Here is a 15,251-nt window from a genome sequence, read left to right on the forward strand (position 1 = left end):
GGACAGTGTAAGATATGACAAAATAATAATAATTTATAAATTATAAAGGGTTCATGATGGAGGGGGGAACGGGGAGGGAGGGGAAAAATAAGGAGTTGATACCAAGGACTCAAGGAGAAATCAAATGTTTTGAGAATAATCAGGGCAACAAATGTACAAATGTGCTTGACACAATGGATGTATGTATGGATTGTGATAAGAGTTATACGAGTCCCCAATAAAATGATTTTTTTTAAAAAGGAGAAAGAAAAAAAAGAAATACAGCCCGAAAACTTCTTAGAGGCAATGATTGCAAGACTTCTTCTCACGTACTTTGGACTTGTTATCAGGAGAGACCAGTCCCTGAAAAAGGACATCATGCTTGGTAAAGCAGAAGGGCAGTGAAAAAGAAGCATTGGCCCAGTGGCTGCAACAATGGGCTCAACACACAGTTGTGAGGATGGCGCCGTGCCAGGCCACGTGTCCTTCTGTTGCACGTAGGGCCATGAATGTCAGAAGCAACCTGATGCCACTAAGAACAATGACGTTTAAGGGGGCACTTTTTCTGAACAAAGGATCAAACTCTCAAACAGAAATTGCGCAGAAAACATACTATTTTCAAAGCTAGATAAGCATCACCTTGTTCGTTTTGTTTATTTGTTTTTTAATGACCACACCATTCCAGGAAACCGCCAATGACTGTTATTAGTTGCAGAATGGAACCGCTCCAGAAGGCTTTCCAAGCTGTGATCTTTCAGAAGCAGAATGCCAGGCCTGTCTTCGGAAGCCCTGCTGAGTGGATTCAAGGCAAAGGCTGTTGGCTAGTCATCAAGGGCTGGACTGTTTGCACCATCCAGAGGCACCTATCAAACTGATCAGACATATGCATTTTAGAAATAGACTTAAGAACCATCCCAACGACTGTTTGCATATATCAAAGCCATGGCCTTCTGTATTAGCTTGTTACTTGACTTACATTTGGAATTGTGCTGTTTTGTAATGTGCTTTTTCCACTTAGCAATTTATCCTGGACGTTTTCTCATCTCATTCTCTTAGATATATATATAATATCCCAATACATGAATATCATTATGCTAACCAATGCCCTATTTATGGATATTTGTATGGCTTTTTGTTGTTGTTGCTATTTATGAAAATGCTGCAATAAACATCTTGGCACATGTCTTGTGCCCTTGAACGATTATTTGTGTGGAATCAATTGCTTGAGGTAAGATGCTGAGTCGAACAGTCAGAATGTTTAGATTTCAATAGATTGTTTCCAAACAGTTCTCTCCCAAACAGTTGAAGCACTGTATATTCTTGTATAAATACAGCATCAGGGGAAGGTAGTGATTCGCAGACTCTTGTTTCTTAGGAACCTTCTTCAAAGGAAATTCTTTTCGGAATCCGGAATGAAAAGCAGGGAAGGGGCTCCGTTTGATGGAAGCAGGCACAGGGTGGAGCCCTGCAGCACCACCACAGAGCACCATGCAGTACACACCTCCCCTTTCTTCCTGTCTTAACACCATCTATTCTGAAATCTATGCGATCATTAGCATTTAAAACCTAAAAATTATTATAAAATCCCTGCATGATCTCCACTCTCAGCTATAATCTTCAGTAATGTAGTCTCTGTGTCCTACAGGTGTTTCTTTATCGGTTCCTCCCCACCCCATCCCCACCCTCACCCCCACCCACCCTTTACCGTGAGCATGTGATTGAGGCTGTATTCTTCCTTTTACCTAGCTAGAGTTCCAGTTTTGTCTGAATTGTTCTAAGTGTGTGAGGTCTAAACTTGCTGTGACTGATATCAACCTTTTCATGTTTTTGTTTCTTTTCATTTGAATGAGATGGGGGTCAAATGCAATCATGTATTCAAGTAATTGCATAAACAAACGGATCCACAAAGGTGCTGTAAAAATGGTGTGGGAGTGGTTTCTGGGCTTCCTCTGACCTCACAAGGTGGGAGAGAGCTGTCAGCAGCAGCTGCAGAAGCAGCCACTCAAAGCTGATTACTGTGAGTGATCAGATGTGGCTCTACCCGCTAGCCTTTTATTTAGTTAGTTTAAAAAACAAGGAGAACATTTATTAGGTCTCAAAAGGGACAAAGACACACACACATCCTCCAGATGAGGGAGGCTGTTGGTGCGAGGTCAACATGGCGTCCCTCGCGCTTTATACCAATTCTGACACCCACCATCCCTCCCTTGGCACTCTCTGCTTCTCTACTGTGCATTGCAACACCCACACAGAACTTATAGACAATACTCACAGGTATGGGTTTTTTCAGGGAAGTAACAGGTTATAGTTCAGGTTCAGGAACACCCAGGATACAATTCTTCAACCAAGAGAGCCTTTCTCAGGTATGTCCACTGATACACTTCTTTCTGACTCTCAGCTTTTTGGCCCAGGCAAGATTTACACAGTTCTTTTAACTCTGCCAATAAGTGCTCAGAGGCACCTCACTCTGCTAAGCAGCCTCCTGCCTTCTTGCTCCACCTGCCATCCCACTGTGCCATCTCCTGTTGTCTTCTGGTTTTGCTGCCTCAACACCATCACTTTGCTGCTGCTGTTTCTTGCCATCTGTCACCATCTCTGATATTGCAGCTCTCGATCTTTGGGACTAAGGAGGCTAAGCACAAGGATCTTAGGCCTACTGGGTGCTCTCAACTTCTAAGTCCTCTTCCTTGATGGTAGTGAGATTTCCCCTCTCCATCTCTGGAATGTTTCATTTAAAGCCTAATAGGTGGGGGGGTGGGGGGGAAGGGGAGAGGGGAAAAAAGAGGAACTGATACAAAGAGCTCAAATAGAAAGTAAATGTTTAGCAAATAATGAGAGCAACCTATGTACAAATATGCTTGATACACTTGATGTGTGGAATGTTATAAGAGCTGTAAGAGCCCCCAATAAAATGCAGTAAAAAAAAAGACCTAATAGGATGGGAAAACCGTCCGACTGCCACTTTAGGGGTCCATGGACCTTATGTGTATGGCTCTCAGCCCCACAAAGGGGGACTATGTACCTTATTTACATTATGAGCAATGCCCTTGGGGGACCACAAGAACATCACATTTGCATGATACTTCACAGCCACTTGGTGGGCCTTACAAATTTGATAGCCAATAAGATTGGGAGGAAGTAATTCACTGACCTCCATAGGTAGTGACTACCAACCATCCTGATCAGCAGTACTTTTCTTTACAACTAAATGACACCCACAAATAGTGGGCCCAGACACATAACGCTTGACATCGCGGGCTGACCAAGAACAGGGAAGATTTGCCTGCCCTGTGAGTATTTGCATAAAAACACTATAGCGCTCATGACTGTACAGTTAGAAATATAGTGAAATTGGTCAACACAGGAACCCGAATGGAATGAGAGGTGGATTGAGGTATGATTGTATAAAATACAGAAGGATAGGGGAGAAAAATTTGAAGAACGACCTAGGAATTATTGTGCTCAGTGACTCCAACGATTAAAAGGCTGACTCTCTTACTGGGTTTATCAGGCTTTAACAAATCTATTGTTTCCAGGGAAACGATGAAAGAAGACTGCATCAGCTGCTGAATGAAACATAAATGTCCAGGTGGGTTAAAGAGCCATTTGTCCAAGTTATCTTTGACAAGGGGTCCCCCCTCAGAGCTCTCATTCCAGGCAGAAGCTTCCGCAAGATTCCTCTAAACAGAGGCCCCCGCCTCCCTTAGTTTTCTAGGAGGAGGCTCAGTCTCTCGCTCGCTCGCTCGCTCTTTTTTCTCTAAACATTTTCATTTTATTCTGATTTTTATCAGATTGAAGAGAAATCACCCAAGGTTTATTTCAAGGTTGCTTCACATAGGCCTTCTAGTTGGGCTCGTTATTTTTAGCCAATCAGGTATTTCCCGTCTTTTCATAGTTTTATAATGCTTCTGAAAGCATTCAAATGTCCTGGTTCTTAGAGACAATGACAAAACATATTTAACCACCTAAACAGATCTTTAGCCTCAATCAGATGCTGAGTGGGCGAGAAGAAAATGCTCAACAGGAGAACATCCACGGAATGCTAGAATGATTTTATTCATCGAGTCAACAAATGTACGAGAGCCTATAAAAGCAATGGGCTAGCTGCTAGCCCATTTAACAACAAACACTCATTATGCCACATCTTTAGGCCAGGAAACCGCTTAGTTGATAAGGGCCTGGGTCTTTCCTGAGGCTGCAGTCAGACATTAGTTGGGATCGTAAGCGTCTGAATGCTTGGTTAGGGCTGGAGCACCAATCCACTGCCACAGTGGTTCTTCCCATTGTGCTTCCAGGTCTCAGTTCCTCGTCAAGTGGCCTTCCTCTTGAGTGTCCTCCTAACGTGCTGGCTGACTTCTCCCAGAGCAGACAGTCTCAGGACAACTGCCGGAAGGGAGCTCCGGTACTCATCTTTACCGCCTGCTCTCAGAAATGACTGCATCACTGTGCCTTATTTTGTTAGAACTATGTCACTAAAGCCAGCCACACCCCAAACAGAAGCCATCTCTCCCTCTTGAAGGAAGAAATTCCCCCCCCAAATAATAACTAAAAGAATGTATGGATGTATTCTGAAACGACTACCAATCCTAATGATTTGGAAAAGGATAGCAAGACGGTTCCACAACTCTGGGGATGTCATCGCGTCGCTGAATTATACAGGTAGACGTTGTGAGATGGCATGTGCTATGGGGAGTTTCAACACACAACAAACAAACACAGCCTGACCACCACCCTCCAATGAACCAGTTTTCAAGCTTGCTCGTCCTTCAAGCTACTGCTCCGGTCGCTTCATCTTTCAAGGCCACGCTTCTCAAAAGCGTCACCTCTTCTCACTTCCCTTACTTTTTCACCGCTGAGCCTTTGACGATGGACAGTGCAGATTCTGATCCTCGACCTGGGAACTGCGGTGGCGTGCGGTGTTCCACGCCTTCCAGAACATGGTCACAACCTACCTTTGCCTCTTGGCCTCCTCCAGTTGTCCTTGACTCCTTCAGGCTCCGCCCCAAACCCACCCTCTGCTTTCACCTCTCAGGCGGTACTAGAACAGCCTTCCTCCCCAAGAAGGGCCTCTCCTTCAGTTCTCATTCTCCCAGACTCGGCTCAAATGCCGTTTTCTCCCAGAAGGTTGGATTTCGCTAGCAGAAGCCTCCCCTCGTCCTCTGCCTCCCAGAGCTCAGGCGTTGTCCTCCTGACTGCCGCCCCCCACTTCACCGTTTTAGAACAGGTACCTCCTTGTATTCCTTTCGTTACCCCAACAAAACCTTGCTCATATTAAGTCTTTAATCTTTTTTGAATGAATTTACCTAAATCATTAAGATTTCATTTTACTCTCATCAAACGGTAAATTAAAGTCCCTCTCATCTCCAACTCTATTAGATTAATAACTCGAGCCAAGAGAGATTGCAGAAAGGTCTCGGCTGAAGGACAATGCCGTCTTCCTTCCTATTTTGTGAACAATTTTAGCAGACACACTCAAACGCATCATGATTCTTTTCCAAAATGGTTGGCTTCTGAGATGTGTTTGCTTATAGTATGTTTTACAATTCCTGGTCAACATGAAATTTCCATGGAAACAGATTGCAGGCACCGCAGAAGAAAGGAACTGAATTGTATTGAAGCCACATTTTGTTATCGCCACGGGGCCCTTGGTGCTCAGTATTTGCCGTGTTCAGGGAAACGATCATTTTACATCACCTGAGTAAAGACAAAATATTTCATGCTTTTTTTTGGTTTAAAAAAAGTTGAAATATTTTAATTAATCTCCTGACATAGTATAAAAAGGCCGTTTTAACATTTTAAAAACACACATTAATATATCAGCACATCACATTGCCCTTTTGCCCTGTGGCTAGTGCAGGAAAGGGAAAGCGGACATAAAGGATGCTGCCATCGGCCTGTAGATAAAGTGGTCTCTTCTGGCTCTCCTGGAGGTTTGCTGAGTCCAGAGTTACTCTCCTGCAATGGGCTTTGCTTTTGGTGAGAGCGCTTAATCACTGCACCACGGGGCTCCTTTCAATACAAACAGAGAGAAATACAATCGACTTTTTACAAGGCGGTTTTGTTAGCATACAATTGACATATCATGCAATTCAATCGCTCAGTTACATCAAGAAGAGCTGTACAATCATTACCACGATCAGACTTTAACTTTGTTTTTTCATCCTTGTATTTATCGTTATTAGCTCCTCCTTTTCCTCCCACCTCCCCTGCCATATCCCCAAGAAACCATTAATCCAGTTACTGTCTCTACAGACCAGTGGTTCTCAACCTTCCTAATGCCGCGACCCTTTCATACAGTTCCTCATGTGGTGGTGACCCCCCAACCATAACATTATTTTCATTGCTACTTCATCACTGTCATTTTGCCACTGTTATGAATCGGGCGACCCCTGTGAAAGGGTTGTTCACCGCCCCCACAGGGGTGGCAACCCACTGGCTGAGAACCACTGCTATAGATTGACCCACCCTGGATTTCCTATGCAGAAAAACATACTAAACAATAATGACAACAATAACAAAGTAAAGCAGAGAAAAACCTCAATAGGACAGACAGCAGGAACTATTACAAACTAAACATTTAAAAATGGGTCAAATGAGAGATCAAACGATAAAGTGCTAAATCTTAACCTAACTGCATCCGCAATAATCTGCTTTCCAGTGCATTCTGCACAATAGCAAGGCTGCTTGCATCCCTGGTCTGTGGTCAGAGGGGAGTCGCCGGATAACAATCCATGCGGAAAGACTGGAGCCTTTTGTGTGTGCCCCATACTCACACTTAACTAACTCACTAGTGCGAGCAGGCATTTGTGTTCTTTTCATTTTGGTAGAGTCCTTGGGATTTACGTCACAGAGAATCATGTCATGTTCAAATAGGGAAGGTTCTATTTTTTCCTTCCCAATCTGTATGCCTTTTACTGACATGTCTCAGCTTCCAGACAGATGTTTAAGAGCGGGTGGCTCATGATCTTCTCTTCTCTCTTTGCCATGAAAACCAACAACGTTCCAATGTGGCCTGAGAGAGAAATCAATCTCTTGAGATTTTAGAGCCATTTGTTACTACAAATCATTACACCACCCTGACTGATACATCCAGCACATACTTCGCTTCCTCTAACTTCCTGATTTCTCTTTTCTGCTTCCCTTTTATTCTTTGGTGTGTGGGTACTTAATCTCTCCTTCCTGTGCCTTTATATTTCACTCTTGAAAGTCCAAGTAACTAAAGAACTCAGAAGCTTGGAGCCTCGAAGGATTTTGCTCTTGTCCCAAAAAGGCCAGATAGAATCATGAGCATACAGCCTCCCAGATCAAACCAAAAATCAAACTCATTGCCATCAAGTCATTCTGATTCACCGTGACCCTATTGGACAGGCAGAATGGCCCATGTGGGTTTCCAAGACTGCATGGGAGTAGAAAGCCTCATCTTTCTCCGGCTGAGCTGGCTGGTGTTTTTGAACCACTGACCTTGAGGTTAGCAGCCCAACATGTAACCACGACACCAGCAGGGATCATGCCTCTCAGAGAGTATTGTAGAAACTTGAGAAGTAAACATTTCAACTGATTATTACATTTAACTAGGTTTGTTTATTAACTCTACAGTGAATACTTTTTTAAAAAATAGTGAATATTTTTAATAGCAAGTTAAATTTTTGTAACTCAACATTCTATTCTCTGTAACTATAACACACAAAATTTGAGGGGGAGTCTTTAAAAAAAATGTTAACACACTGCTTATCTAAAGAAAGATAGTGCCATCTAATAGGTCTTCTTGAATTCGCTTCCAAGTTTGCAAGGAAATAATTCCAATAGGTCCCCTATCACTTGTGAGTTTATTTAAGGTTCGGATTCTTGGGTTTCTTTCCTAGAGATCCCAGTTTGGGAGGTGTTAGGGAACCACTGAGTTAAATAACTGACTAACCAGTGTAACTGGAACAGAGATGTTTAGAACTCAACTCTCAAATTAGAGACCCAACTCCCTGGGGTTTTCTTTGTCGAAACAGGTCACCAGACCTTTCTTCCATGGTCCCACTGGGTGGGTTAGAGCAGCCAACCCTTAGATCAGTGGTCAAGCATACATCACCAGGGCTACTCTCTTTTACGATGGTTGTTAAGTAGCTGGTAGGTCCTTTCTAGTCAGTTCCGACTCGTTAGTGACCTTATGTACAACAGAACAAAACACTGCCTGGTTGTGTGTTAGCCTCACAATCCTTCCTATGTTAGAGCTCATTGTGGCAGCTGCTGTGTCGATGTAACTCATTGAGAGTCCTTCTATTTTCTGCTAATCCTCTGCTTTACCAAGTATGATGTCCTCTCCCGGGGACTGGCCACTCCTGATAACATGTCCAAAGGAGAAGAGGTCTCACCATCCTCACTTGTAAGGAGCATTTTGGCTGTACTTCTTTTAAGATAGATCTGTTCTTCTGGCAGTCCAGGGTCTGTTTAATAATCTCCAGGACTATAATTCAAATGCATCAATTCTTCTTTGATCTTCCTCATTCACGATCCAGCTTCACATGCACCTGGAGCGATGGAAAAGACCATGTTTTGGGTCAGGAGGTCAGGAGCATCTCAGTGACGTCTTTGTTATTTAACACTTTTTGCAGCAGATTTGCCCAATGCAATGTGTTGATTGATTCCTTAACTGCTGCTTCCATGGCTGTTGGTTTTGAATCCAAGTTAAATGAAATCCCGGCAAGTCTTATATTTTCTGCATTTATCTTGATGTTATTTATTTGTTCACTTGTAAGGACTTTTTCCCCCTTGATGTTGAGGGGTAATCTGCAGTCTTTGACCTTGATGTTGAAGGGTACCTCTGCAGTACCTCCCTCAATAACTGCTTCAAGTCCTCATTCCTTTCAGCAAGCAAAGTTGTGTCCACTGCATAACACTGATTGTTCATGAGCCTTCCTCCAATCCTTATGCCTCATTCTTCTTCAAAGAGTCCAGCTTTTCAGACTATTTGGTTGCCATGTAGATTGAATCAGTATTGTGAAAGGATACAACCCTACCATACTTTCCTGATTTTAAACCATGCAGTGTCCCCTTGTTCTAGTTTGTGTAGGTTCCTCATGAGGTCTCTCAGTGTTCTGGAACCTCCGCTTTTCCCAATGTGAGCCACAGTTGGTTGTGATCCACATAGTCAAATGCCTTTGTATGTTCGTGAAAGACAGGTGTGCATCTTTTGGTATTCTCTGCTCCCAGTCAAGATCTGATACCAGTAACGATATCTCTTGTCCCGTGTCCTCTTCTTAATCTGGCTTAAATTTTCTGGCAGCTTCTTGACAATGCATTGACGCAAACACGTTTGAATGGTCTCCAACAAAATTTTACTCGTAAGTGAAATTATGATATTGTTAGATAATCTCAGCTTTCTGTTGAGCTGTAACTTGTCTGGTGGCAAATGTGTGAAATATGTTCTTCTTCCTTTTAAAAAAATCATTTTATTGGGAGCTCTTACAACACTCCATACATCCATTGTGTCTTTAAGATACTCTCTAAATACAGGTGGAATATATTCAAGGTCTTATGTTTTGCTTTGATGCACTTGTTTAATTTTCTTCAGCTTCAGCTAGAACTTGCATATGAGCAACTGATGGTCTATTCCACAATTGGCCCCTGGCCTGATTTCGATGGATGGTATTGAGCTTCTCCATCATCCTTTTCCAAATTTTGTGTATTTTGTGTATTCCATCTGTCAGGTTCGACATGTGTACTCACCCTTTATGTCATTGAAACGTGGGCTTTGCATTGACTAAGTAAAATATAATCGCCTATGTTGTTTTTATTACTCGTCAGGAAGTTTGCGAGTGCCTGCCACAAGCACAACTCTTTCCATAAGAAACTTCTTGGCCACCGTCTTAGCTAAGAGCTATCCCTTGACTCTTATCTTGCCTTGCTTTCGTCTCCCACTGTGTAATGGACTAGAGACAGTGAAGCTGGCCAACACGAGGTCACAAATGGTGGCTAACACGATAGGATTCTTTCTCTCGGCAATTCAAATGAAGAAACATGAAGAAAACTTAGCTGGCAGAGAGAGATGACTGGGAAAATGACCCAAAGGGGAGTAGATATAGATCAAAAGAATAGCCAAATAATATTAAAAGTTGAACATTTTGAGCATTAAACATTTCCCAAATTCTGCAGCTAAAAGATGGACAAGATAACTTGATTCTAGAGATGGGTCTCTTGAGTTCTCTCTCCATGAGACTTGGCTGTGCTTTGATTCCTATTCTAGGATTCCAGTCATTCTTAGACCTCTATCCACTTGTTGGGCTTTGTAATATCCACTGACGAATATTACAAGGAGGGAAGCATGTTGTGCAGACATCACAAAACCTATTTCCAAACCAGTTTTTTTAATCATCCCAAACAGAACCTCTCAGTTACTTCCTCTAATCAATTTTGTCTTTCTTGTGGTTGCTGCTCTTAGGTGCCATCAAAGTGGTCCCGATGGGGGAGGGGAAAAAAGAGGAGCTGATGCCACGGGCTCAATAAAAAGTAAATGTCTAGAAAAGAATGATGGCAACAGATGTACAAATATGCTTGCTACAACTGATGTATGGATTGTTATAAGAATTGTAAGATCCCCCAAGAAATTATCTTTTAATAAAAACAATCCAAAAGAGCACCAAAAAAAAAGTCCCTATACACAGTGACTCTATGTACAACAGAATGAAATACTGCCCGGTCACGGGCCAGCCTTACAATCATGATGGCATTTATTTATTTATTCATTTATTCGTTCATTTAACAGTCATGATGGCATTTAAACAAATTGTCGCAGCCACTGTGTCAAATGATCTCATGGAGGGTTTTTGTTTTCTCTTTTTGGCTGGCACTTTACAAAACATGATGTTCTCTAGGAACCAGTCCCTCCTGATAACGTGTCCCAAGCATGTGAAACAAAGTCTAATTATCTTGGTTGCTAAGGAACATTCTGATTGCATGTCTTCCAAGACAGGTTTGCTTTTCATCTCTCTGGATTTTCCTCTTCTACATAATCCATATAAGTAGGCAATATTTATCCTTTCAGTCTGGCTTATTTCAGTTAGTGTAGTGGCTTCGAGGTTCAACCATGTTGTAGCAGGTATCAGAATTGTATGGATAAGCCTGTTGATGAGCACATGGGTTCTTTCCATCTTTTGGCTACTGTGAATAATGCAGCAATGAACATTGGTGTACAACTATCTCTGTAAGTGCTTTGTTTCAACCTTTTGGCGTTTATACCTGGAAACGTCATGCTGGGTCTTATGGTACATTGAGAGCCCTGATGGAGGAGTTAGTTATAAATTGGGCTGGGGTTTGAACTCACCAGCCACTCTGCATGAAAAAGACGAAGTTTTTTGCTCCCATAAGATTTACAGCATTGGAAACCCTAGGGAGCAGTTCTATTCTGCTGAGTCAGAACCAATTTGATAGCAATGATTTTGGGGTATGGTACATTTATGGAACCCTGGTAACAACACTAAATTGCTCAGTGCTAATTGAAAGATGGGTGGTTCAAACCCATCAATTACTCTGGGGCTCTATGTGGCAATCTGCTCCCCCAAAGATTTACAGCTTCGGACCAACTAGGGGGCAATTCTACTCTGTCCTCTACAGTTGCTATGCGTTGAAATCGACTCAGTGGCAATGAGTTTGGGTTTGGGTACGGTATAGTTGCCTTTTTGAGGAATGGACAAACTGTTTTCCAGAGTAACTGCACCATTTCTTATTCCCACCAGCAATAGATGAGGATTCCAATTTGTCTACGTCCTAATCAACACTTAATCACCCCCACCCTTTATTTTTAAATTATAGCCATCCTAGCAGGCATGAAATGGTATCTCACTGTAGTTTCGATTTGCACGTTCCTAATGACTACATGACTGATGGCATAGTGCTTACACGTTGGGCTGCTAACCACAAGGTCTACAGTTCAAAACAAGTCCCTCCACAAGAGAAAGATGAAGCTTTCTACTCCCATGAAAGAGGTAAGGTCTCAGAATCCCACAGGGGCAGTTCTATTCTGCCCTGTGCGGCCACTAGAGTTGGAATCAACTTGATGGCAGTGAGTTTTAGTGAGAACGACTAATGATGTTGAGTATTATTTCATATGCAAATTTGCATGTCTCCTTTGAAATATAGGTCTGTTCAAGTCCTTGACCCATTTTTAAAATTGGGTCATTCTTGTTGTTGGTAGTGAGTTGCAAGAGTTCTCCGGAAATGAAACCCTTATCAGAGCTACGACTTACAATTTATTCTCCCATTCTATGAGTTGTCTTTACACTTTCTTGATAATATCTTCAGATGCACAATTATTTTTATTATTGATGAAATCTAATTGATCAGTTTTGACTTTTGCTCCCATATTTTTTGTGTCATACTCCTATCTAAGAAGCCACTGCTAAATCTAAGGTCATGAAGATTTACCCCTATGTTTTCTCCAAAAAGTTTTATGATTATTGGTTTTGTATTGGAGTCTCTGGGAGAAAAATGGGACTTTCTACTCCCATTAACAGTTACAGTCTCGGTAACTCACAGGGGCAGTTAGTCCTATTCTGTCCCATAGGGTCACTGAGTCAGCATCGACTCAATGGCAGGGAGTTTGATTTGGTTTTTATTGATGCCGTTTCTGGAAGGCATCGAAGGTTAAATGCTCAACCACTGGCTTAAAACGTTGGTGAACCCACCCAGAGGCACCTCAGAAAACAGGACTGGGAATCCCCTCAGAAGACAGGCCCGGGTATCCCCTCAGAAGACAGGACTGGGAATCTACTTCCAAAAGATCCCAGGCTTGAAAAACATGTGGACCAATTCTGCTCTGCCCACATGGTGTTGCCGTAAACTGGAACTCACTTCATGGCAACTAGCAACAGCAGCTTTTGCATTTAGGTTGCTGACCCACAGTGCATGAGTGTTTGTACATGCTGTGAGATGGGGTTCATGTGCTCGACACAATTGATGTATGTATGGATTGTGATAAGAGTTGTATGAGCCCCCAATAAAATGACTTAAAAAAATAAAGATATACAGTCACAGAATCCCACAGGGTAGAAACCATGTCTTTTGGGTCACTGTGTTGCAATCGACTTGATGGCAATGAGGGTTTTGTTTATTTGTTTGAAAAGATTTTCTCAGAAGTCATGAGTTTGTTTGGACTTTTTTTTTTTTTGAAGGTTAAGATAGGTGTACCACAGAGAAAACTTGTCTGCAGCCATCCACTGATCAGACATGTTCAAACACGTTTTGTTTGAAATAAATCCATGCACATGTGAACTGAAAACCAAGTAATACTTTTCAAATTATCCTTGTAAAATTCCCAATCCATGAGAAGGAATACATCTTTCTATTTATTTTGGCCTTCTTTATTTTAGTAATGTTTTAATCTTCAGTACACAAGTCATTCACATCCCCGAATAAAGTTAATCCCATGGATTTATTCAGATGGTATTTTATAGGGATTTGCTTTCTTAGGTTCTCTTGTAGATTGTTCACGGCTAGTGTACAGAAATACAGTTTTTGAGTGTAGACCCTGTTCCTTTGTGGAATTCACTTCCGGTAGCTTTCTCGTGAATTTGGGGGATTTTTCTACCTGCAGAATAATGCTTACTTTTATTAGAGCAGTTTTACATTTACAGAAAGTGGGTCCATTGTACACAGGATCACTGTTGAGTCACTGGGTTCCAACTCCACATAACCTAATAAACCTTTAGGGCAGCGGTTCTCCTGTGGGTTACGACCCCTCTGGAGGATCGAACGACCCTTTCACAGGGGTCACCCGATTCATAACAGTAGCAAAATGACAGTGATGAAGTAGCAACGAAGATAATTTTATGGTTGGGGGGGTGGGTACCACCACATGAGGAACTGTATGAAAGGGTCGCCGCATTAGGAAGGTTGAGAACCACTGCTTTAGGGACAGCCAGTGCCACTGTCCCTTCCTTCCCACAGAGCAGCTCATGGGTTTGAACCACCAACTTATGGGTTAACAACGGAGCGCGCTTAATCACTGCACCACCGGGTCGTTACAGTCAGTCACTAGAAAAGCGATCCACCCCACTGAGCCTCTGTGTAATTCACACAAGTCCCCAGCACCGCCCATCTCCAGGGGCCGTTAACCGGGGATGCTGGCTGGGGGGGTCCTCGAGCCGCGCCCCCGCCGGCTCCGCGGGGAGCGCCCGCAGCTGGGCCTCCGACCTGCGTGCACTCGATTCCTCCTCTGCCCGGCCCCCGCCCCCGCAGGTCCACGCCCGCGGTGGGCGTGTCCTCGGAGGAAAGCCTCGCTCCAGTCCTAGGGCCTGAGGATGGCAGAGACAAAGATGAACCCGCGCTCTTCCCCAGCTCAGTCCTCACTGCGCTCGTCCTCGCCCCAGCGCTGGCGAGTCGGGAAGAAGGGCCGGCGCCTGGAACCTCTGCGCACGCGCGTGGGCGCCCTCCCTCCGCTCCGCCCCGCCCACGTCAGCCCCGCCCTACGCACGTCAGGCCCGCCCCACGCACGTCAGCCACGCTCCCGCCCCCGCGCGCTCAGTCCGAGGGACGGCCCCCGCGCTTCCGCTTGTCTCCGGGCTGCCGGTCGGGGTACAGCGGCCAGCTGACAGACCCTCGTCAACGCGTCCCCGGGGCGTTCCGCAGGTGGCCACCCATAGCTATATCCAGCCTCCCTGGCGGATCCTGGAAGCCCTGGTTGGGTGAGCGGGCAGCAGAAAAGGCTGTTATCCTTTTCCGTGAGGAAAGCACGCACGCGCACACTCCTTCCCATGCCTACCCCACCCCCCACGTGCATCGCAGGACAGATGTGCCCTAGACCGTGCTCATGTTCACGGGGGTGTGTTCAAGGGCAATTCGTTTTTCTTAACAGTGACATTGCCTGCGAAGGAAATCGAGGCAGCTCACCTCCCAGGATTCCCGGGGCCCCTGCGGGCCCGTTTCCGCCGCCGCCCCGCTCCTCAGGTTGGGCGTCGGGCAGGGCGGTCCCTGGGCGCCCAGAGCCGGAGCTGCACCCACGCCCCTCTTCCCGTTGCAAGTCAGTACTTTGCTTCCCCCGCCCCCCTGATTGCAAGAAAAACACACGATTAAAAACAAGACAGACAAGCTCCCTGTAAACTGTCTACGGTACATACAGACAGAAAGAAAAAACCCCAAACGACGCTGTAACATTGCTGTATGAATTTACAGGCTTGTTCGTACATAACGACGTCTGCTTTTAAAATTTTTTTAAAGGGGCTTATACAAATCTTATCACAATCCATACGCACATCAATTGTGTAAAGCACATTTGTACATTCATTGCCCTC

The 15,251-nt window shown here is 44.0% G+C and overlaps 1 pseudogene; it reads right to left on the reverse strand.

Moving 5' to 3' along the window:
- Window positions 1–15,251, reverse strand: part of LOC101644276 — a 28,112-nt pseudogene that overhangs the window by 10,650 nt on the left and 2,211 nt on the right.

The sequence above is a fragment of the Echinops telfairi genome, unplaced genomic scaffold, assembly GCF_000313985.2.
Source record: "Echinops telfairi isolate 266 unplaced genomic scaffold, ASM31398v2 ScPeMD7_2573;HRSCAF=3158, whole genome shotgun sequence".
Taxonomy (NCBI): Eukaryota; Metazoa; Chordata; class Mammalia; order Afrosoricida; family Tenrecidae; genus Echinops; species Echinops telfairi.